The sequence below is a fragment of the Mycteria americana genome, chromosome 3, assembly GCF_035582795.1.
Source record: "Mycteria americana isolate JAX WOST 10 ecotype Jacksonville Zoo and Gardens chromosome 3, USCA_MyAme_1.0, whole genome shotgun sequence".
Classification (NCBI taxonomy): Eukaryota; Metazoa; Chordata; class Aves; order Ciconiiformes; family Ciconiidae; genus Mycteria; species Mycteria americana.
In genome coordinates this window covers 87,965,923-87,990,167 of record NC_134367.1, presented here as the reverse complement: position 1 = coordinate 87,990,167, position 24,245 = coordinate 87,965,923, and the positions used below count along the sequence as shown (strand labels likewise).

At 41.0% G+C, this 24,245-nt stretch overlaps 1 long non-coding RNA gene across 1 annotated transcript; it reads right to left on the bottom strand.

The window, feature by feature from the left end:
- Positions 1–5,481: 5,481 nt before the first annotated feature.
- On the bottom strand, positions 5,482–22,536 carry LOC142407023 (uncharacterized). The gene is made up of 5 exons (XR_012774789.1): positions 22,484–22,536; positions 12,040–12,185; positions 9,556–9,726; positions 7,991–8,164; positions 5,482–5,868 (listed from the first exon to the last, which is right to left on the bottom strand). It is a non-coding gene; the product is annotated as an uncharacterized LOC142407023 (long non-coding RNA).
- Between the last annotated feature and the right edge of the window lie 1,709 nt (positions 22,537–24,245).

Below are 24,245 nucleotides of genomic sequence, written 5' to 3'. Positions count from 1 at the left end.
TCAAGGGTTATGTAAAATCATGCAATAATTGTTGCTAAATGATCATATAGTAATTTTGTTTTATTTTACATCTGGAAGTTTTTTCTTTCCTAACTTTTACTTAAAAAAAAAAAATTGTGAAATGGCATTTTTTGTTAAAATGTCATCCATATAGGTGAATACATCAGCACAAACAGAAATGTGATGCCTTCGTTTAGGCCACAGTTTCCGTTGGTGTTAACAGTGTGCCTCTCCAAACACAACTCAGTTGCACTAAGAAGCAACTGTTCTGTAAAGGTGTGAATTTGCTCTGTAAAAAAATACATATAAACGTTTGACAACAGGTCTTTCCCCAGAGCTGTAATAGCTTAGTTTTGTAATAAAAATGTTTCATTACTATCCCTGTACTTCTGTTAAAGAAATACAGCCATGAAAGCAAACTACGATCTGCATTTTGTTAAATAGTCACAGAACTTTTTCCAAACCACAGACTTTTCTCGCCTGGCTGCATGTTACTGAAGGCACACTTTGAAAGCAGTGGGCAAAAAGAGAAGGAAAACCAGCCATGTCCCAATGTACTATTTTAATCTTAAGAACAATAAAAACCCACCTTGACTTTCAAAACACTGGTTTCATTTACAAGGCTAAAAAAGTTTGAATTTATTTTAAAGTAAGCACAGCTTAGGAAATTCTAGTAAGGTAACATATGCACAACTTCAAACTGCCAGCTAGAGACACACCACAAAACTAGTTATGACCGCAAAAGGCACACTTTTGACAAAGAATGTTCGTTTCTTTTGCAATTGCCAAGATTTACATCAGCTTACTGAAAATCATGACGCAACAAAAAATGTTTAAAGTTGTCAAGTTTTACAGAAAAGATTCTGCACAGCTCTAATGCTCAATAACTTTTTCTAATATTCAGCTAAACACACACCATTTATTAGCCTCCACACATGCACACAGAAAAGCATATATTCCAACATTCATATAAGAAACAAATATCTAAAAAGAAAAAAAAGTTTCCCGAGTTGCTATGAAGGAAACATCTTTGTGAAGAGACATTTCTGTATTTTCTTCCTTCTGTATATAATTTAGAATATGTATAGCAAGTACGGGAGAGAGATCCCCAGCACTTAATTTACTTGTTGGGGTTTTTTTGTTTTGTTTAAGAAATAAGTATTAGTCCGGATTAATTTCTGGTGAAAATTTCAGCCGAGTTATACCACCAATGAATTTAGTCTTATGAGTCAAGGCTAAAAAAACCCAAACCAACCAAACAAAAATGCCACATTTTTAAAAGCCGGTTGAGATATCTGTAAAGCTCCTGAGGTCCCCGTGGATGGGTGATCTTAAAGCTTGAGATAAACTTAATACCATGTCCTTACATAAGATACAAAAAACCCCAAGCAAACAAAAAAACCCCACTGTCCAGAGTTGTTAATTGTAGCACCTGATGGCAATAATATACAAGAATGAATCAATGTAATTTTTTCCTTTTGCATTATGGATACTAGAAATGTGTTAAGTTTTTTAAATGGCATCTTGTACAAATAATGGAGGATCTGAGTGGAACAGAAATTTGTCAGATGATAAAACTAAGTTGTCTGTTTACAAAGCAGGATTTAGTGATGCAATCAGACTGTGGAGTTACCACTGACCTTCTATTTAGTATACCAAATGAATGATTCGGATGTAGTAGTGTTACCGGACAGATCCTAGGGAAATACAATCATGAATATTAATCAGATCCATTAGTTTACAAATGCATTCTTATTGGCTTGATAAACAAATTCTGGTGCTTCAGTGACCCCCCCAAAAGAGCTGATACATAAAAGTACATTTTAAAAGTAGCAGTATGTTCTGGTTTTATGAATGGAAGAGTTTGGCGTTTTTTGAACAACTTTTAATGCGGAATAGCGGTCAGCCATCCTACAAAAGGACTGGCAGACTCGAGTTTCATTTGGTGTAAAGTATGGATTAATATTTTAATAACTGTTTAGAATGGCAGCAGCTCCAAAGTAGTACAGAAGGCTTTGGTCTGTTACATTAGCCAAACGACAAAGTGCATCCTTGGACTTCAGCAAGTAGGAAATTAAAAATACCAGATTCTTTTCTGAAGCTAAGGGGATTATAGCCAATTATTTGTTTTGGGTTAGCACTGTTACTGTTTAACTAGATTTGCCACAGCAGCCTCGATTCTGGCTTCAGATCCTCTACCAATGTAAATTAATCTGGAGCAAATCCATTACAGTTTAGTAGGGATCAGAATCTAGACCAGTTTCCTCTTGCTTTAGCTCTCCTGAGTATCACCGTTGCACAGGCTATTTCCAAACTTGACAGGGATTTGCATTCAGTGGTTTCTTATAGACCTCACAGGCATAATCCAAGATGCACTTTCTCCAACCCCCTTCTAACTGGCATTGGTAACTCTGTCATATTAAAGGCAATTTCCTAAACAGAACAGCTTTATTCTTAAAGAATATAGACTGTAATCATTGTTTGCTGCAAACATTTACTAGTGCCTTATTCATACAAGCTTCTGTTTAACTGTTCCTCACATGAAGTCCTGCTAAAGGTCTTGTATCTAATACTGAGGCATACAGCGAACTTCCTAAGTAAGATGACTACATATTGTGATGTTTACAGGTTAGTACCTAAAACTAGAGTCACAAAAAGACAAAAATTGAATGTGAGATGTTGGTCCAAACCACAAGCACATCTAAACCTGAGCATTTTTATCCAAGCCCAGTTCTAGAACTGAATTTCACAAATTACTCCCGTCTTCACTATCAACTAATCCACAAGACCATTAAATGATTCTGTCCTGCCAAGGTGTAAAAATAAATAAAACCTGAATTCCCCCAACACCTAGCTAATATCAAAAGCTTAACACAGAAATTCCTGTAAGCACAGGGTGAAGTCCAAAAATCACGCAGTGGCTACTTCACAAATCTTCCATGTTAAATCTCAAGTTGCTTTGGGCCGGCTACCACTTTTTTCTGCCTGAAGCATGAACTAGTATCCATAACTACTCTCACCTTCTTTTTGAAGACCAGGAAAGCATAGATTATGTGCCACAGCACAATGGCCATAGCTGTACCCCAACAGGAACAGATTTAAGTTTTTGTCCGATTTTTTTCTCCTAAAAAAAACCATCTTTGAACTGAATTTGAGGCTGTGCTGTACGAAGTTTTACACGATACGGGGCCAAGCATTCCTTCCAGTAAATCCAGGTTCTGCACGTGGTTCAGAGAAGAGCATGAGAAACAAGTTAAGAAAAGCCTCAGATGCTACTTTTAAGACCTACCTGTTATTTGCTATACTACTAGCTATATAAATTCTACTTTGTTGAGTTTTGCATTCATAAAAACTGAACAACTAATCTCTGTGTGAATGTTACCTGCCATTTAAGCCTAATCTAAGGAGAAATCCAGACAAAGAATGTATAGGGGTTTTTTTGTGACTTTAGTGTGTACTTACTGAAAACAGCGCAGACTTTCTCAAGATGGTAAAGACATCAGCTGGCTATTCCAGTTCTTCAAACTGAAGTCCTTTATAAATATCCCCATCTTGAATATCATGCACTTGACTCCTGAGAACGGCCTTATAGAGAGCGCTAAGTTATCTTAAAACCATTTTGGACTTCAAAATTAACTCTTCATTTTAATACAAAAATACTGACTACATGTATAGTATGTTTCCAGATGGTAATTTCTGGCACTGTGTTTTTCTTCCACTCTTATCCTTTCTCTATGTATATATTCCTGGTTTTTCAATTACTGTTAATCCAATTCAATCTATGTAAAAAACAGAATGAATCCTTGGTATATTTAAAATTCACAATGATACCTCCTGAGTTGAAGGCACCAGTAAACATATTCCACTTTTAACACTGCAGAGTATAGTAGCTCAACTCATACTGTAGAGTGATTGCTTTTCTTAACTGTAGTTTTTCACTTTAATTACTGCTGGATGTTATTTATTAATTTCTCAGTGTTGAATCAGGTTGCTCTTGCATCATCACTTTGCACAAATGCCTTAGAAGCTTGCCAAACTAGCATGTAAAAGAGACCTCGTTCAAAATAGTTTAGACAAGAAAAGAAGAACTCATGTGCTTTACACTCTGTGGATGCTTAAGTCAGTAGATAAATTCCAGTCTTACAATACAGTGGAACTTTCTATTGCACCTCCTGTTCGGATTAGCCCTGCATGGGCTTCCAAGAAAAAGTCTGTGAGAATTACGTGTTTGAATTATCTTGAGATCAGGAATGTACAGAGAATCTGAATGAAGAATCCAGCTGTACTGAGTGGTTCAACACAGTAACTTAAATTGAGTTTTCATGAAAACACATTTCTATTCCACATCCATATGCTACAACTGCATTAACACACTAGGGTTAGATTTTCCCTAAAATTCAAAATATATGTAGGACAAAAATCAAGCTACTGCAGCCTATTTCTGAAAACCTGGTTAAAATTAGATTCTAAGAGTGCAATTCAATGGCTGCAAATTATTCTGCTATAGTCAATGGAGTCAGCTCTATTTTGTTCACAACAAACTCTACACTGCAATTTTACAGGAAGACTCAACAGATCTTTTTAATCCTGTAAAATGAACATGATAATTTTCCCTTTAAGAACAGAAATAAGGTTGATGGCTGATTCAAGCTACAGAATAGAACAAAATATAATAAAATGGCCAACAACTGTAGCATTCCAGAGGATTATTTTGTTGCATGGCCACAAACGTGAATAATACAAATTATATGTATCCTGATGGTGTTGCATGAACACAAAGTGGGCACTGCGTCTCACCTAGTAATATCCATCCCTCTTGCAACAGCATAAAATGTAATGAGGGTAGAGAGGAAGGGGCAAAAATAGCTACAGAGACAAACCAACTTGAATCAGGCTCAGTTAATGGACTGGTGCTGGCCTAAAAACTCTGGGCTACGTTGTCATTTTGTTCCTTGCCCTGCAAAATCCTGTATTTCTTATGCATCTACCTTGGTCTTCTTTACGTGAGTGAACTCCCATGATTGTTTTCAGAATGAGGAGGGAACCTTTAACAATTACAAACTTATGCTTAACAGAAAGAAATCAGCATGAATAAAAACCCATCAATTTCTATGTAGCAGGTACTGAGAAGTAAAGCAGTATTTGAAATGGGGCTCTTCCTTGTACATTAGAAGTTTCTAGTGCTATATAAGCAAGGATTTACAACATAGCACACACCTGCAAATTTCACATCATAAGCAGCACTTGCATATGTTCTCTCAATATACAAATATAGTCAAGTCGGATACCATTCTGAACTCCTAATAAACTGGTGAAAACTAAGCACAAGTATCAGGCAATCAAATCTGACAAATTAATCACACTCAAATGAAAAAAAGAAAAATCACCCCAAAAGTGCTAACTATATAAAGTTCATAAATTACTTAGAAGCTGGAATTATTTTCAAATGTAACTTTGAGGGACTTAATGGGGATTTTAATGGGGAAGGAATCTTTATGATAAAGATTAAAGGCATGCACCATTACATGTAGCATTGACTAAGCAAGACAGCATGTAACACACAAAATGAGAAGCTCTTCAAATGGAAGCGTGTGGAACAAGATTTTATTGACTGACTTGCTAACAAATGTTTTCAAGTGGATTCGCTCAGTATTCAATTACTCCATGTTATTCCTTATTTGTATTTCTTCAAATGACACTGTACCTGTATTCAATGTTTTTCTTAAAACTTGACAGAAAAGCAGGATGCTTCTGGAAGTGACAGCTGTTTCTTTCTAAAGGTCAGAGGGCTGTTCTCCTTATCTCCCTCGTCCTCTCACTGTCTCCTGCTTCTTCAGCAACCCAGTCCGGGTTTTCACTTGTCACTGCCTGAGGAGCAAAGAAAATATTTTTAGTTACCTGCCACTTCTGAAAACTGCTGGCTGCTCAACATGCTTTTGCCCTTTGAGAGATCCCTCACCTAATATGACACTAGAGAAAGCATAATAAAGGAGGTCAAACACATAATTCCAGGTGCCTCACATAATTCTTCACCCTGAGAGACACATAAGGAAAATCTGGAAGAAGAGATTGGCAGCCGGGAAAAAGTCTGGCAAACTTTAAATGAGGTAGAGGTTCTTCTGGTGATATAAACGCCTCTTCTGATGGCCTCATTTTATTCTAGTGTATACCATTCTTTACCATACAACCAGACTTGTAATGACTGAATTGTGCAGCTAACTAGCATGAAAAGTGAGAGGTCAAACACCCCGTCTTTAGGAATTCAATTGATTTCTTCACTTTGTAAGAAGGGTGGAAGAGGCAGGTAAAAATGGAAAATGGACTCTCTCCTCTTTTCAAGGAATAGCCCAGGTTGCTACTAGAAATAGAGCTGATAAGGTTTCAAAAAAAAGTAGAGAGCACAGAATTGTATAGGTTGGAAAAGACCTTTAAGATCATCAAGTCCAGCCATAAACCTAAAACTACCAAGACCACCACTATACCATGTCCCTAAGCACCTCATCCAAACGTCTTTTAAATACCTCCAGGGATGGCGACTCAACCACTTCCCTGGGCAGCCTCTTCCAATGCTTGATAACCCTTTCGGTGAAGTAAAATTTCCTAATATCCAGTCTAAACCTCCCCTGGCACAACTTGAGGCCATTTCCTCTTGTCCTATTGCTCGCTACTTGGGAGACGAGACTAACCCCCCACCTCTCTACAGCCTCCTTTCAGGTAGTTGTAGAGAGCGATAAGGTCTCCCCTCAGCCTCCTTTTCTCCAGGCTAAACAACCCCAGTTCCCTCAGCTGCTCCTCATCAGACTTGTGCTCCAGACCCTTCACCAGCTTCGTTGCCCTTCTCTGGACACGCCCAGTACCTCAATGTCTCTCTTGTAGTGAGGGGCCCAAAACTGAACACAGTATTTGAGGTGCGGCCTCACCAGTGCTGAGTACAGGGGGACGATCACTTCCCTAGTCCTGCTGGCCGCACTATTTTTGATACAAGCCAGGATGCCATTGGCTTTCTTGGCCACCTGGGCTCACTGCTGGCTCATATTCAGGCGGCTGTCAACCAACACCCCCAGGTCCTTCTCTGCTGGGCAGCTTTCCAGCCACTCTTCCCCAAGCCTGTAGCGTTGCATGGGGTTGTTGTGGCCCAAGTGCAAGACCTTGCACTTGGCCTTGTTGAATCTCATACAATTGGCCCCAGCCCATCGATCCAGCCTGTCCAGGTCCCTCTGCAGAGCCTTCCTACCCTCAAGCAGATCAACACTCCCACACAACTTGGTGTCATCTGCAAACTTACTGAGGGTGCACTCGATCCCTTCGTCCAGATCATCAATAAAGATATTAAACAGAACTGGCCCCAACACAGAGCCCTGGGGGACACCACTTGTGACCGGCCGCCAACCAGAGTAAACTCCATTCACCACCACCCTTTGGGCCCGGCCATCCAGCCAGTTCTTTACCCAGCAAAGAGTACACCCGTCCAAGCCATGAGCAGCCAGTTTCTCCAGGACAATGCTGTGGGAAACCATGTCAAAGGCTTTACTGAAGTCTAGGTAGACAACATCCACAGCCTTCCCCTCATCCACTAGGCGGGTCACCTTGTCGTAGAAGGAGATCAGGTTGGTCAAGCAGGACCTGCCTTTCCTAAACCCATGCTGGCTGGGCTTGATCCCTTGGTTATCCTCTACATGCCATGTGATGGCACTCAGGATGATCTGCTCCATCAGCTTCCCTGGTACCGAGGTCAGGCTGACAGGACTGTAGTTCACCAGGTCCTCCTTCTGGCCCTTCTTGTAGATGGGTGTCACATTTGCTAATCTCCAGTCAACTGGGACCTCCCCAGTTAGCCAGGACTGCTGGTAAATGATGGAAAGGGGCTTGGTGAGCACTTCTGCCAGTTCCTTCAGTACTCTCGGGTGGATCTCATCAGGCCCCATAGACTTGTGAGTGTCTAAGATCTTACGCATCCAAATTCTATTAATTCTCAAAAGGTGGTGCATACCTGTGGGAACTTGGGGCTCACAGCTTAGTACCAACTTCTTTGTGGCAAACTGTCAGGCTTCTCAGGAGAGCTCCTTTTCCTCCTTCTCACTATACTCAAGACAGGTGTGACAAGTATTTCAACAATCTCCAGATTCTTCAAAGACATTTCCAAACTAGATTATAAGGATTTTCCCTGTGGAAAGAAAAATGAATGGCAGATTCAGTAAGGAACCCAAAGAACCTAGTACAAATATTAAAATGCATAAGAAACCAGGATCAAAACCAGAACGCATTCTCCTTTCTGCCAACCTTTAAAAAAATGAGAACTGGAAAAAGAATGAGAGGCTAGTGCAGTACCTCAGATTAATGAAGTTGAAATTTATAAACCAAAATGCTGTTACATTTGTGGACAGTCCCCACATCTAAACTGCTGCTCTTAATATGACAGAGATGCAGTGAAGAATCTGTGAACCACTATCTTTGATATGTTGTACAAAGGTTTCAGCATTCAAAGTCTTCTGTCCACTATGGATGTATCCAGCTTAATAGGTAGGCAAAAAAATGGGGTTCTGTGTATATTTATACAGACCCTACTGCCAGATAATCATTAAAAAATAGTCACTCTTCACAGCATTTGTGTCTTCAGATGTCACCACAGAGATCTTGGTGAACAAATCTGGAGAAAGGCAGAAAAGCAACATCTGTGGCAGCAAGCAAGCCAACTAAAATAAACTGTAAGCCCATTCTCCAAGTGCCAGTTGATACAATAAAAGCACTCATGCCCCCATATCCATCTCAAATTCCAAATACAGAGCTGAGGCTCCCCACACACATACGCACAGAGACACATCCTCGAAGGAAAAATGAGTATCTGTGCCAGAAGAGCTTGGAACACCTCTAGCACAATGATTTGTTCCACTGCGGTCCTGCTTTTAAATAAGACTGACAGGAAATAGTACAGCTCCTTCTGGAAACGGCCACATATCCTTTACTAGAAAATAGGAATACGCACACATAAAGAGACTCAGAATAATGAACTACAAAAATAAACTCCTGGCCACAGCACAGAAGTACATTAACGTAACAGTTTCTGATAGCACATACCAAAGCCATCTACTCGCCTTTCATTCCCATGTTACATGTGTGCCAAAGCTCACGTTTTTTAAAAACAAAGGGCAATGTTTCTCTCTGAACTAAACATTCCAGAGAGGATTATACTTTTTTTTTTTTAAAAAACAGAGAGAACAGCAACTGCTGCCCCAATTCTCTCTGCCCTTTTCTCACTCCCCTTTTTCATTGGCAAATGTTTCCATTATCTCCCCTTCTGCCTCTTGTGTTTTTCCTTTTCAAACTATTTCCTACATGCTGCTTATGAATCCCTTGCTGCTTTGTACATAGGGGTGAATCCCTGCAACTTGCATCGTTGGTGCTGTAACATCCTACAAGGTTACTTCCACTAGTTTTACCTGAAGTGCTCAGAAAAGGAAGTACACGCACACGTTGTTTAAAGACACACAGATTACTATGTATGAAGACAAGGGGAGTCAGGGCAAAAGCAGAATGCAGGCACTACTGGAAAAATACCTGGATGGGGAAAGTGTTTTAAGTCATACTCCTCAATCCGATTTCGCCTTGGCACATCCGAAACCTGTATCAGGATCTAGAGCCCAATTTTGCAAACCTTGCACAACTAATGCAAGCCTTGCCTCCAGGTATTTTGTTTGCTGTTGTCCTGGAATCACACACCAGGTTAACCTGCCAAGCCAGGCAATAACAAGCAAGTCAAAACCACAGACAACTTCAAGCCACATGACCTCAACTTTACCCTCCAGGTGGCATTTGCCCACAGAGGGGATCTAATCTGGGTACTGTTATCTTGTGAGAGTTAAGATGGTCCAAGCTCACCATCGTATATAACACCACCACCTTCAAAAGAGTAAATGAAGAAAGAAGACCTCTCTGCAAACATATTTTAAATCTCTGAGTGTGACTTTGGCACTGCATTGTATTTCCCCACATAATCTAGAAGTAGTAGCAGTCCTTTGTAAAGTTTGCAGAGCAAAAAGGTTATGTACTATATGTTTACTACTATACCTCTTCTGATGGAATAAAATATCAAATAGAAAAATCTGTCTAAACTTATTTTGAAAACTGCATGGCCAGCTTATGCAGTAGCTAGATATGTGGCAAGGTTGCAGTGTTACTCTCTAAGGAGAATACAATAAATAGGCTTATATATTTTGTTCAATTCAAGCACTGCGTAGTCTCCAACTTCTACTATGAGAAGTATGGATAACTTCTCATTATCCTTCCTATTTCAAAACACAGTATTTATCACAGATGTGTACAATACAGCGGCATAGCTTAGGCCTGTTATATAGGTCAGTATCTGCAATGCACACGAGAACGTAGTTTGCCACTGCAAAGGAGAGTGGCTGCAAAATCTATTTTGGATAATCCAATTTATATTTGAGGAAATCAATGTGTGGTCATTTCTAGAACTGTGAATATAAGGCAACTGCTGCATGCTTGTATATTTGATGAGTTTTATTATACTATATCCTTATATGAATGCCTATGCAGTGTAAATGCTTTAATATAAGATACTGAATGGGTTTTTTACACATTATTTTCTAAATGATGCTACATTTTACTGCATGTTTATCCATTTTTTGTGTCGGTACAACGTGCAAGCAGGAAGACACATGATTTTAATAACTTACACAGGAGCTATTCAAATCCATTATAAAAACATGTTCTTACATAAAGACTTTTAATTTGGCAAGAAACGTGCTTCCTTTAGACAATGGGCTTGGTTCACAGCAATACCTGTGTAATTAATGTTTACTTATAAAAAAAAAAATCACTGAGTCTGTTAAATGGGGCTATTGACTCTGCTGCAAACCACTATGTCAGTATGTTTTGATACCTTTAAAAAATGTAACTCATCTACATTTACTAGGAAAAGAGATGACCTGTCCTGAAAGTTGAAAAACAGTGCTCTAATTGAAAAAGTCCGAAACAGAGCAGCTATTGTGTTTGGTGCTGCAGGATGACAATGTAGCAATCTTTTTTTTTCTTTCTTTCTTTAATCAATACTTTCTCATGACTTTAATACAATGAGTTCATGTTATCTGATTGTGAACTGGGCCCAGTGTTTAGTGTTACTATACATAACCAAGTTCAATGTAATTAGCAGAATTGAGCAGATTCATTCTTTTGGAACAAAAAAAGAAAAAAAAAAAAAAGAAGAGAGGCTGACACTGGTTTTGCTGAGGTTTTGGAGAGGTGGCTTGGTACAGAGTGTTGCTGCTGTACCAGTGCATTTTAAACATAAGGAAATCACTGGCTGAAAGACTGATGGCTAAGACTGCACTGTCAGCGGTAATATAGTGCTGAAAACTACGTTACCAATGATATAACACTAAATCAAGGAAGTAATGCATTAGTTTAAAGGTATGTAAATATTTATTTTAATGCTGCAGCATCACAGCTATCATTTTTCACTGCTTTGATATCCAAGGACTCCTAGTACTACACGAATGTATTTCATCTGCTTCACTTTTTAGTTTCAGTACTTTCAGTCACAGCGAAGTAACTCGTATTTCTTTGTACTGCACTGAAATAAAAGAATCTTGTTTCAGTACATAATGCTTTTCTCATTCTTTATGGTCTGTCTCCGTCAGTGTTTGTTTCTATGAGCACTGAGTCACAGATACTAGCCCCTAGCTACCAGTCTTCTGTACATACACATACCAAAGGCATAGCCGGCAACACAGACTACCTGGTGCCTCCAACTAAGGCTCTGCGAATTCTGAGCAGCAGTGGCACGAGTGATTGTGAGCATTTAGCAAACTGCACAGCTATTGGAACACAGGTCTTCTGTATCCCTGTTTTAGGCTTCAGGCACATTAAGCTTAAATCCCACTTTTAGGCACATCAGTCTCTACATCGCTCAGGCTGCGTCCATCCTGCATGTTCACACTAAACAGATTCTCAGGCTATAAAGCAGTCTTGCTGACGATATTCGTAAATAAAACAGCAGCATGGTAGAAGCTCGAACAGTACCTAGTATCATCTGAATTATTTGTTAGCATAGTTGTCCTTCACATTGGCCCACAACAACTAGCACTCTCCCAGACAGTGCCCAGGTGCAGCATTATGGGGCAAGATGTCTTAGTAGCTGTCTTCAATACAGTCTGGCCACAGCTACCCTGTGGAAAAAGAGGAAAAGGACAGGTTAGGCACTTGGATGTCAATTACGCTGTGTCACTTAGCTGTACAGCCAACGAACTGGCTCCTGGCTTCTTTTGTTGTTTAGATGCAACTATTCACACCCCTAAAATTGTCACACTCCAAATGTGAACCTTAGCAGCAAGTCTTGGTGTCAGACAAAAGCATGACGTTCTCCAGGATACAGTTTACCTGTGAACACTCGAACCCAGCAGGGAACTCCATCTATCTCTGCATTTCCAATTCTTCCCTGACTGAACAGGACCAATTGCTATTGGAAACACTGTCTTATTATTCAGACCAGAGAAAACAGTATTTATCAGAGTAGATCTTGTAATACTAGGAAAAAAGCTAAAAGAAAATAAAAGACAGAGAGCTTACCAGTGTCTGTTAAATTCTAGAAGAAATAATTAAAAACTGTCTAATCTGAGCTCTGCCAAAATCAAGGCCATAAAGCCTCACTCTGCACTTCAAGCCCCAGCCTTTTCTTGGGGTTGTAGGCAGGAGGTGAAGTAGAAACGTGGAAGAAAAACAGATTTTATGTACGGTAATAAAATTGAAGCACCTGAAGCCTGACTACTCTGGTGGCCTTCTACAATGGATTGACTGCATCAGTGGAGAGGAGAGGAGCTAAGGATGTCATCTACCTGGACTTCTGTAAGGCCCTTGATATGGTCCTCCACAACACTCTTGCCACTAAGCTGGAGAGATACGGGTTTGATGGATAACTGTTACATGGATAAGGAATTGCTGGATGGTCATGTCCAAAGAGTTACAGTCCAGGTCCATGTCCAAGTGGAAACCAGTAATGAGTGATGTCATTCAAGGGTCTGCACTGGGACCAGTACTATTTAATATCTTCATCAATGACACAGACAGCAGGATTGAGTGCACCCTCAGCAAGTTTGCAGATGAGAGGTGAGACACCAAGCTGAGAGGTGCAGGTGTTTTGCTAGAGGGAAGGGAGGCCACATCCCGAGGGCCCTTGGCAGGCTTGAGGAGTGGGCCCATGCAAACCTCATGAAGTTCAACAAGGCCAAGTGCAAGGCACTGCACCTGGGTCAGGGCAATCCCCAAGATCAAAGCAGACTGGAGGAAGAATGGATTGAGAGTAGCCCTGCTGAAAAGGGCCTGGGGACACTGGTGGACAAAAAAATTGGGCATTAGCTGGCAATGTGCTCTTGCAGCCCAGAAAGCTAATCGTATCCTGGACTGCATAAAAAGAAATTTTTAATGATGAGGGTGATGAGACACTGGAACAGGTTGACCAGAGAAGCTATGGATGCCAAGAAGTGTTCAAGGTCAGGTCAGCCAGGGCTTTGAGCAACCTGATCTAGTAAAAGACGTCCCTGCCCAGGGCAAGGGGGCTGGTCTAAATGATCTTTAAAGGTCCCTTCCAAACCATTCTAGGATTCTGTGATTCTAAGATGCTGCAGTAAGTTACCCGAGTAGCTCAGCTGATATCAATAAAGGAGACATTCATATGGCTTAGAGTCTTCTGATTTATTTCTTGTACACTATACAATTCATCTGAAAGTAGCTGCTTCTGTAAGCAGTGATAGTTTCTATGTTAACAAGTAATTATTCTTGTACAGAATAATTCCTAGCCTACAAAAACATGTGTCCCTAGACTGACTTTTGACACAGGCAAGAAACATTAAGTGTAAAAATGTACAGAATATTTTCATACTTGGACATTTGCATAGAATGATTTAAAAGGAAGAGTAGTTTCTTCTCCCCTCATGTTTATTACCTACTCTGATTATTACAGAATACAGAGGCTTGTTGGCCTGTTCCACCTCAGTGTGTATGTGTGTGTGTGTGTGTGTGTGTCTCTCTCTCCCCCTCCCTCTCATGCTTTCAGTTCCAATGCCCCACCCCTGGTTGTTTACCTGAATCTCCAAGTAGTTTCCTCTGGATATAACTGTAAATGATAGCACAACCTGAGTTAATGCATGCAGTAGTATGCTATATGGCCCAGAACTTTATTTGCTGTTCTAACTCCATATAAAGCAAGGTTTCCAACCTCCCACCACATCTGAGTTGCAGTACAGACTTTGAAAACTTCGCATACAAAAGGAAAAAGATCTGTAACATATGATAGGCCACTCATATGATAGTCCCCTCACATGTCCCAAGAACTGAGTTCCAGAAATAACAACGATACTAACAAATCTCTGCCTAAAGACCCTGATGCTTAGGAGGGGAAAGCCTTTCCCACAAGGAGGTGCTGTTGTGAACAAAGCAGTCTACCATGAAGGACAGAAGGGATATACACATAGAGGTGGAAAAATCTCACCTATGGAAATGGGTGTTGTGTAACAGCCTAGTCTGTTTTCTACCAGAGTGTGGGCTACACAGACTATGGAAAAAACAAAACGGGGACTGAAAAACACAGCAAGGAAGCTGACTCCAAACATTTCAATACTTCAGATAAGCATTACGTTATTTGGAAGATCCTGTAAATAAATTCTAAGATGTCCATAGCTTATCACACTAATCTCTATTTCCAGCAGGCACCCTTTTCACTAGCAGAAGGCTGCAAGTCCCAGTTCTCCTAACAAGAAGAATGATCAACAACCAATACTCACCCAGACCACTATGACTAGTGCAACATGATCCTCTTTTCTAGTAGATTCAAATTAAGATCCTATAGTTTGAATCTGGGAACACAGGCACTACCCTGAATTTCTCATTTCACAGGAGACTGTCACAGTCACTGGGATTTTCTGTTGCAGGGACTGCTCTCACATTCTGTTAAGACTACAGGAGTACAAAACAAAAGAACACAAATCCCCCTCTGATTTCCATCTAAAAAACTTCTAACCAGGTCTACTGCTAAGTAATTTGCTCTATGGAGAGAGACTCATGATCCCTGTAGTTTGAAAATGAGAACACTAAGCAGCAAATAACATTTAAAAAGAAAAGGTAAGACTGACAGGAGATAAGAGAAAGCAGAAACTCCCGAGATAACCACTGCTCTCAGTAGCATGTGCTTTTGTAAAAGCTGGTTTATGTTTTTGACTGCACAGGTCACAATGAGGTAAGCAATAGCTGGCCGGACTTTTACCCCCCCAGTTTCACATACAACAGTTGAACAGATTTCTTCACTCAACACAACAGGAATGATGAGTTCAGAACAAGGAGAAAGAACCAATTCCCATGCAGAGCAGCTTTACCTTAATTCCAAAGCTACTTATGTCCCCATTTTATTCTAACAGTATCAGAGCACCTCACTTCCACATTACTCATGTTTTTTGCAAGACAATTATTCTAATTGATTATTATTTTAATGCCCATTTTCACAGAAAATGAAATATACACTTAATACCAAAAATCTGCATCTATGAACTCAATATTCTTTTCACATATGCAGCTTCATAACAATCACATGAAGTAGGAAACAAAATCTTAGTCCTGTTTAAAGACAATGAGCAACTTTAATTGCTTCACTGTGTACTGTATCACAAAGAAGGTAGTTTGCAAAATACACAAAATTTAAAATTCAGCTGGTGACATCTATTTTCATCTTAAATTTCCTTTCAAAATGTGCATTCTCTCTAGAGAGATATACACGGAAATGTTCAGATGCATTCCATGAGAAGACCAAAAAAAATTTCAAGCCCAGTAGCTGAAAAGAAACTAGCTGCAGTGTCCCAGCTACAGTGCAGACCGCTACCACTAGACTGATTTACTGAGCAGGAATGGATTATCCCATTCCCTGCCTTTGATAGCATCCAACCGGGTTTGTGCTCCAGTGGAATGAGATGACACTGATGACATGGATGGGTCCCCTCTCCACTCAGAATCATATTCAATGGGATATTGTGAACAACCGATTCTTATGATACAGCCTAGTCCTAAACACACCACATTTAAAGTATAATAGATGATGCTTACTTACAATACTATAATGTTTTTAAAAGGATACATCCTTTTCAGACTTGATCTCCATCTCCAAAACAGTACATAACCTTCTATCAATTAAAGTAGGGCACTGATCCCCAAAGGTGTTGACATCTCCAACTCAGAATTTTGCAGTTCCCTCCAGAAAGAGAGCCCTTTGCTAATCTCCAATTAATTTCTGAGTACCAATACTAATTTCTCACTGAGTGCCACATGTATTCAAGCAATACGCTGCACTGAAAGAACCCAGCAAGTCACAGCACATGTAACCGAGTAAGAGCAACAGCAAATCAGCTATGGTAAGCTCTTGGACTTTGCTAACAACTTTGGCAGTAAGTAACATAACAAAAAAAAGCCATTTTCTTTCACATACTGGTTTCTTAACAGTACACTCTTTAAAGTAGCTGAACGGCATAGCACACTAGTAACATGCTGAGACAGTCTGTCCCTGGTTAAATGACTCCTGAACTGTGTATACCTGCTGCCCCAACACAAAACTCTAGTCCACTTAGAGAACTCTGCTAAATGTAGCCCAAGTTTTAAGCTGCTTCTTCAGGCTAAAGTAATCCAGGCCAATGGAACTGTATTATAGACTTCAACAGGAGAGCCAGAAGAATACTCAGGACAGGTGTTTGGCCTATTACAGTAAATCTTCCAAATCACTTCATTCCTACAGTCTCACAACCAACAGTGAAACACTGACCCCAATATGATGCATAGTAAGTTTGAAAGAGTGCAAAGAAATTATTGAACAGCAATAATCCACTTCGCAGGGCTCCCACATCTCAACTTTCTCCTCTGAACAAAGTACTATTTGGAGGTAGAGGAGGGATAGCCTTCTTCAGCCCTTGCACAGCCTTGTTCAGCCTGCAGTTTAAAATGCTTTCAAGATACATACACTAGATAATGCAAAGATGAAAACACAAATCACGGTTCAGTACCAGAGAGTCGTAATCCAGTCACCACCCTGTATCCTTTTTATGGCTATAGCCACTATCAAACCAGTATGGCAGTAAGTCCTTAGATGGATTTTACTGCTGATGTAATATAATACTCCCAAAGACTGTTTAGCCTGTGTTGTGGTTTAGCTGAAAACCAGGACACCTGCCAGTAGAATGCTAACACATCTCCAAGGGGTTTATGAGCTACCAGAAAGGTCATGCCTTCTGTAGCAGAACCAGCTTAACAAGCTCATTTTAAGGGCTTATAAAAGCTTAAAGCATCTCAGCTCATGTAGTACTGTCCTAACAGTACAGTCCAAGAATATCTGCAGGGCCATGCACCATGCTTAAAAGTTACAGACCTGGTCATACAAACAAATTTCTAACTGAAAGTGCCATTTAAATCAATGGGATAATTCCAGGGACCACCAAAGGATCAGCACATTCATTTCTGTTCATATCAATACAGTATTTAGAGAGTTGCAAATACTCAAAACTTAAGGGATGGCCCTTTCAAAATGGACAGTGGTTATATTAGCAGCACGGAAAATACTTTCCAGACAAGTAAAGCAGCAAAGTCTACATCCAGTGATTTTCAGTCCAAGAACCCCTTCAGTTTTACTGAAAAAATGTCTTTTGATCTACAAGCACAGAAAACTGAGATGGGTAAGGCTGTGGCACCAGCTTAAAAAAAAATAAATTATATAGGCAATCAAAACAGCATTCCAAGCTGTGGCTACCATAACACCCTGTGAAATCTGATCCCTAACTTTAAGTATCAAACTGTCAGCAGAATCATCTTTTAAAAACATAATTTTCTTGATCACCTGACTCGGAGAAAAAGGTTGTTCTAAATCAATACAATGTATTCAGCCATGTCATGGGATCCCCAAAACAGCCAGATGCTGCATCCTGAACTCCTTAGATCCATATTTCGGTGCTTGCAAGGAAATGGTACATAAGAGTAAAAGCCTATACCTCATCACTGATCTATACTCTCACCTAAGTCCATACAGCAGAAGTCAGTTTTCACACTGAAGGGTGAAATTTATCTCCACATCTCATATTTTTTGCTGTTACAATGCCTTGTCAGAATTAATGCCTCCACAATGTTTTCTATATATGAGGGAGCTGCTTAACACACATCCTTCTTTGTGGTGACTTGATTAAAGTCACTCACACAGGGCAAGTGAAAAGCTTGTATGTTATAGGGCGACAAACATGTTACACTTTAGTGAGAGAGCAATCCAAGAAACTTAGCTGAATCCTAAACTGCACCATAACTGCAAAGGGTACAGCAGGCTAGCATAAACATGAAAGTGGAAAAAATACTGAACTTGGAGGAAAAAGCTGAATCATTAAAATTCCTAGCCCCAGTCTGTCTGATCTCCTGGCAAGTTGTAGAAGAACAGAGCTTTCTTCAAACCCTCTTCTTGGTGAATTCCCACAGTGGGAGTCTGATAGCAGAAACAGCAGCATGGGACTGAACACTGCAAGATGAGGCCCCACAACCACAGAGCAGAAGCAGTTACATTTTGCCTAATGAACTGACAGCAGCAACTCCAACTCTGGTAAGGCTGCTTTGGCAGACTTCAGCAAACACTTCTAGGCATTTGCTGTGCCTTTAGGTTTAAGTCCCAACATCCTTGGAGTCCCAAGCCTTCTCTAAGTTTCCTGAAAGCTCTTTAACTAAAATGTTTAATGGAGTAAGCCAAGTGAGAAACAGGCTACAAAAGGCAATTAGTTCTCTATTTTGACTACAACTATATCTGCAATACAACAAAAGATGAAGTAGAGACTTAAAATTTTGATAAGGATGAAACACTTTGAAGATATTGGCTTATTTACCTTTAAATAGCCAAATGAAAGGATCAGAACAGCCACTGAAAAGTATGCTTTACAGGAAAACGTTTTTAAATGGCCTGTTTTTCCTGTGAACCTAAGGTAAAAAATATATTAATCTAAAAATAAAACATAACAAGGAACAAAATGGTAAAATTATGATCTTTAGTACTTGAAGTCCGTATTGTCAGGAATGCACATTGCTACCTTTGGCACACTGTGGCCAGACATATCACATTAATAATAAATGCCAGGATTAGAAGTTCAAACAAGATGGAACTTGTTCCATTGCCATTTTTATAAGGAAGAAACAGAAAAGTCAATTCTCACAAGTTTTATTTATATACCCTACAAAACTGCTTATTTGCAATTCCACCAAGTTTTGTTAGCTTGTTTTGCATTTGGTTAGATGAATAATGTGAAAGAGGGGTCTACTGTCATTATGGCTTCTGGAATGTGTACAGGAATTGAACAGTAATGATATTAATAGCGAAGAAATTAATGAGAGCATCAGGAGCTCCCATCTGGAAGTGAGAAGCATTATATTTATATATCTTTATATTAAAGTGATCCCTCTTGATCTTCTCCCCACCTGATATTGTGCACCTGTTGTACACAAAGTCTCCTTCAGAATAAAGCAGATTCTCTAACAAAGCCAAGACCCGAGGAAGGAAGTGCACAGATTAGGCCTGACGCTAATTAGCTTTTCTACAGGACCTATAAACGTTTACAAGCAACAAAGGAAATTCTCTGCAAGGACCAGAAAGGTTTCACTTGCCAGAGTCAGATATCACAGTGCAGTTCTGCATGGGTACTTAAAGAGTAACCACACACTGTAGCCAAGGGACCCATGAGATATGGGTTGCAGTCTGGCCAAAGGCCAAAAGATTAGTTTGTAGTGTTATGTGATCAGAGCCCTATTAGACACATTTCCTCAGAGGCAGTGGCCAGAGGACAAGTGCAAGTCAGCAATGGCCCCCTCCAGAGGCAGAACTCTACCCTCCTGAAGCGAAGGCACCTGGTAGCATAGTCTGAAACAAGTGGTATACTCCACATAAACTTAATATCCCTCTATTTGTCTCAGTTAGTGACATTTTTCCTCAGAACTGCATACACGCTTCCTGACTTCACAGGTATCGTGCCCATAAGTAGGCCAGTCTGATCTCATGCTAGTAATATTACCAAAAATAATCATTTTAACATTTTAGCTCAGCTCTGAGGTCAAGCCAAAGATCTCTGGAGCATCAGTCAATCAAAACCAAGTCCCAGACTCCAAGCCCCAGTGAGACTGTATACCATCCTGCTAGGTTAGGAATTGTTTGCTCTGAAGAATAACACTTGAGAGATTGCCAAAGATCAGTACCGTCATAGCTCAAAGGAGCAACAGCTCACATCAGGAATTGTAGGTTGGTTCGCCATCACATGAGTACCCGGTGACAAAAGTCTGAATAAATTCACAGCACATCCTTTAATTTATGTATCTGTGCCAGTTCTGGGCTACAGTAGGTCATAAAAAGCATGAGATCACAACCCAAACAAAAGTGACTACATCTCATGGTACCAGTCATTAGAGATCTGACTGTAATTAGACAGATGGAAGCAGAGAGCAAGCTTTTACTGCTTGTTTCAGTGCTCTCAAGAATACTGCAAGAAGTCTCTTCTTTCAAATAACAAGAAGAAATGCTTGTACACTGTGAAAAAGGAATTGTAAAATAGTACCACCAGAAAAAGAGAAAACTTTTGTTGTAGCAGTCATGCATATAAGAATTACCAAGGTGTCACATCCAGTACAAACAGAGCAGTCTAGCATGCTAAAGTATTCAGGTACTCCCAGGTAGCACAAAGATATTCTTAGATACTTTGCTACTTTGCTTTACCCTGAAACTAGATGAAGGGGTTCATCTCATTTCAATCTCTCCTCATCTTCCTACAGCAAGAGGCACCAATTTTCAGCCAGCTGTTCTAGACTTATACATAGCTAGTAAAGCTCTTTTCCTCAAATTTACTGGTGTTCCCACCAGGAGCAAACCTACAGCTAACCAGAATTACTTTGTACCAGCAGCATCGTGAGTGATGAGCAGAAAAGGTACAAAGCTGATAAATCCATGAAGTATCGATCACCTCATGTATCATATAGCTTTTTAACAGATCTTTTGCTTTGCTCCACTGCAGAGAATGACTACCTCCCTCCTCAACAGAGCTCCAGTTGAAATCCCACAAGATCTGCTACGACACTTTTAGTTTCCAAACAGATCTTTTTGATTGTCCTGCTCCAACATGTTTTCCCCTCCCCAGAATAACAGTGGGAAATTAGACATAAACCTGCCAATTTGAGAAGGATGATGTTACAACGAAGCCTGGTGCCATATATTTTCATATTGCTTCATCTTATGCGACGTCCAAGCTTAAGCAAAGAAAAAAATATACTCGTCAGCATTGTACAGTACTTTTCAGCTGCTATGCTGAGCAGCTCACCTGTCAGAACACTTCCACAGGCCTGCCATAAGGGCTAGGGCTAATATCAAAAAGAAGCAGTCTTCATAAGTGCTCTCCCTCAAAGTTTTACACCTGTTAGCTCCCAAGACAAGGGGAGGTAGCAATAATAAGGCAACGAAGACCTGTTCTGACTCAAGACGTTTTCTGATCACATCTACCATGTTACAGAAGGCTACCAGGCAGAATGTGCCTACAAAAGAAAAAAGGCTGGAAGGCAGTCCATGTGGCATCAGTCTCTGGCCTTTTGCTTGCCTCCATGAAAGGGCTTTATCATTTTGTTTGATTTCAAACCCATTTGAAAAAAAAAATCTCTAGAAGAGGAGCCACTCTTACAAAGTAACAGCCTGAAATAATGGAATTATGACCCTGTTCTAAACAAAAGCTAATATCCAGGTCTCACAGTTCCTCAACAAGCTCTCTAAACGTTGTGCAAAACATGGCGACTTTTAATCTGCACTGCAGCCTGTCCTTGTACAGGTTCTCCCTTATTTTCTGATGTGTAACAATCAGTAAGGGCAGCAGAGAACCAACCTGGAATCAGAGGTAGGAGAAGACTCCAGAAGTAAAGCAATAAAGCCAAATGAGAAAAAAATGGGATTTTCAATTTCCTACCACTGGACAGCATCTCCACTGCGTGGCAGCCACACTCCTATCACAAGGTGAGCTTCCAGGGTGGTACCTTGTGCTATTAAGAAAGCAACCACATTGGTATCTTTGCAGGAAACATAACCGATATTCACAACTGTTTACTCACTTTAGGTTCACAGAGACACCTGGTTCTCCTACGTAATTTAAACTGTCAAACATTAGGTAGAAACTTGGGGATGGAGGGGGAACCAGACAGGACACACAACTCTATTTTGTTTTCATTTGAAATGCACTGCCTCCTGGACATCAGCAATACATTCCTAATTCTTCTGAAACAACCAGAAGGGCAAAAGGCCAGGTGACATTGCTTCTGGACAACGACAACAGAGTATCAAATCACTTGCAATGTTACCAAGCTAGGACCAAAGCCTACAGTTTAGGCACTGACCAGCTCAGTACGACTAGATCCCAGTACTGCCTCTGCAGAGAGCTGCACAAGTTCTTACCTGGAGACGCCTCTCAGACTTACACATTTTTCAGCACTGCTGCTCCACTCAGTCCATAACCACTGTGAACAGAGGAAATAATCACAAACACCAACCTGAAGTTCAGCAAGGCCTAGACTTATTCTTGTGCAGATGTCACTTACTGGCTTAAATACAAAGACCAATCCAGTTTCTTGCCTCTAAAATTTAAGTTCTAAGTTGGTTCTATCCAGCTGAAAGTCACTGCATTGGCAAAATGAAGGAAGCAAAGTCAGTGACATCAGAAGTCCACTTAGCTACAGGACCTTAGTATTAGAAGCCTGCACAGTCCAATTCAAGGGATTCAATATTTTTAAAGCAATGCTCATTTTTTGCACAGATTAGTACAAATTAGATGCATAAAAGCCTGCAATGCCCCTGAAAGCATCTTCTGCCCTTAATCTTCCAGTGCATCAGCTCTACTACAACGAACACACTCAGAATATTAAACCCACGGATTTAGGGGGCAAGCAACCTCTCTCCTAGGGTAGCCCGATTACCCACAGCTGTGCAAAACGAGCACAAACCGCCAACGCCCCAAGCGAGCAATCAGAAGCCCCAGCCCCACTAGTGCCCCCTCACCCGCACGCCGTGCTGCCAAGGACAGCCAGGAGCCCTCCCGAGGCGTCTGCTCCCGCCCGCTCCCCCTGCCACGCAGCCCGGACCAAAACCGCCCACAGAAGCCAGGCCCTGCCCGGCTCCGCTCCCTGTTACCAGCACACGGAGCAGAGCCACGCACCACAACCCGTCCCTCACCACTGCGCCCCACACCGGGCTCTGGAAGATTCTGCGGCCGCGCCGGGGTGAGGCGGGGCGGGGGCGGAAAGCAGGCTCGCTCCGCCTCCCCGCACGGCCGGCAGCTGCGGCCTGCCGCGCGGCTCGGCGCCATGTTGCGCGGCTCACCCCCCGCGTTCCCCGGCACACGGGCGTCGAAATGGCGGCAGGCGGGTCTAATGCCAGCGTCCGTGTCGTACGCTGGTGCTTTTCGGTCACGGTTACAGAGCTCCAGAAGGGAGAGCGGGGATGCTTTGGTTTCTCAGTTATTTCCTGACAAAAAATGCCGGTCTTCTGAGAGGTAGTTCTCAAGCCAGAGGAAAAAATGGGCTGGTCTCACCCGTGTGCTGGCCCTCTCTTTGCCCTGCTAAGCTGCTGAAAAATGGCTTTTCTAGCAGAAATGTTGTGTGGAAAATGAACGGTTCTTGCAGCACAGTTATTTGCCATGCAGAAGAGTGGCCTGTGTAGTCTACCAGTGTGGGTACACACATCACTGTAATAAATCCATGCTATGGAAAATCTTAGGATCTGAATTAGAAATCTAGAGAAAGGAGAAACCTAAATAGACCTGAGCTTCAAAGTGGCAGTGGTGCTTTCTGCTTCATGCCCTGAGGATAAGGGTAATGGCCACTTGGCTCTCGCATTCCCTTCAGTGCCCAGCAAGGAAGCAGAGAGCGAGGCAGGGTCACTTTGCTTTTCATACCAGGGTCTTCTGCAGTCTGGCGCAGCATTCGGTCCTCTCGTGTCCCCTTGGCAAGGGACAGCAGCAATGTCATTTCCCTATGGAACAGGTTCCTTTGTTTCTGGCAAGGATATACTTGTATTTCATTTCTCTGGGAAAGAACAAAGACAGGTTTCTCTGCAGGGATTTAATTTTAGACTTCATTTCAGTCCCCAGACTTGCTCAGGGTATTGTTCTGGGCAACAGATTAGTCTATGGGAAAGAGTGTAATGAAAAGCTGGCATTGGT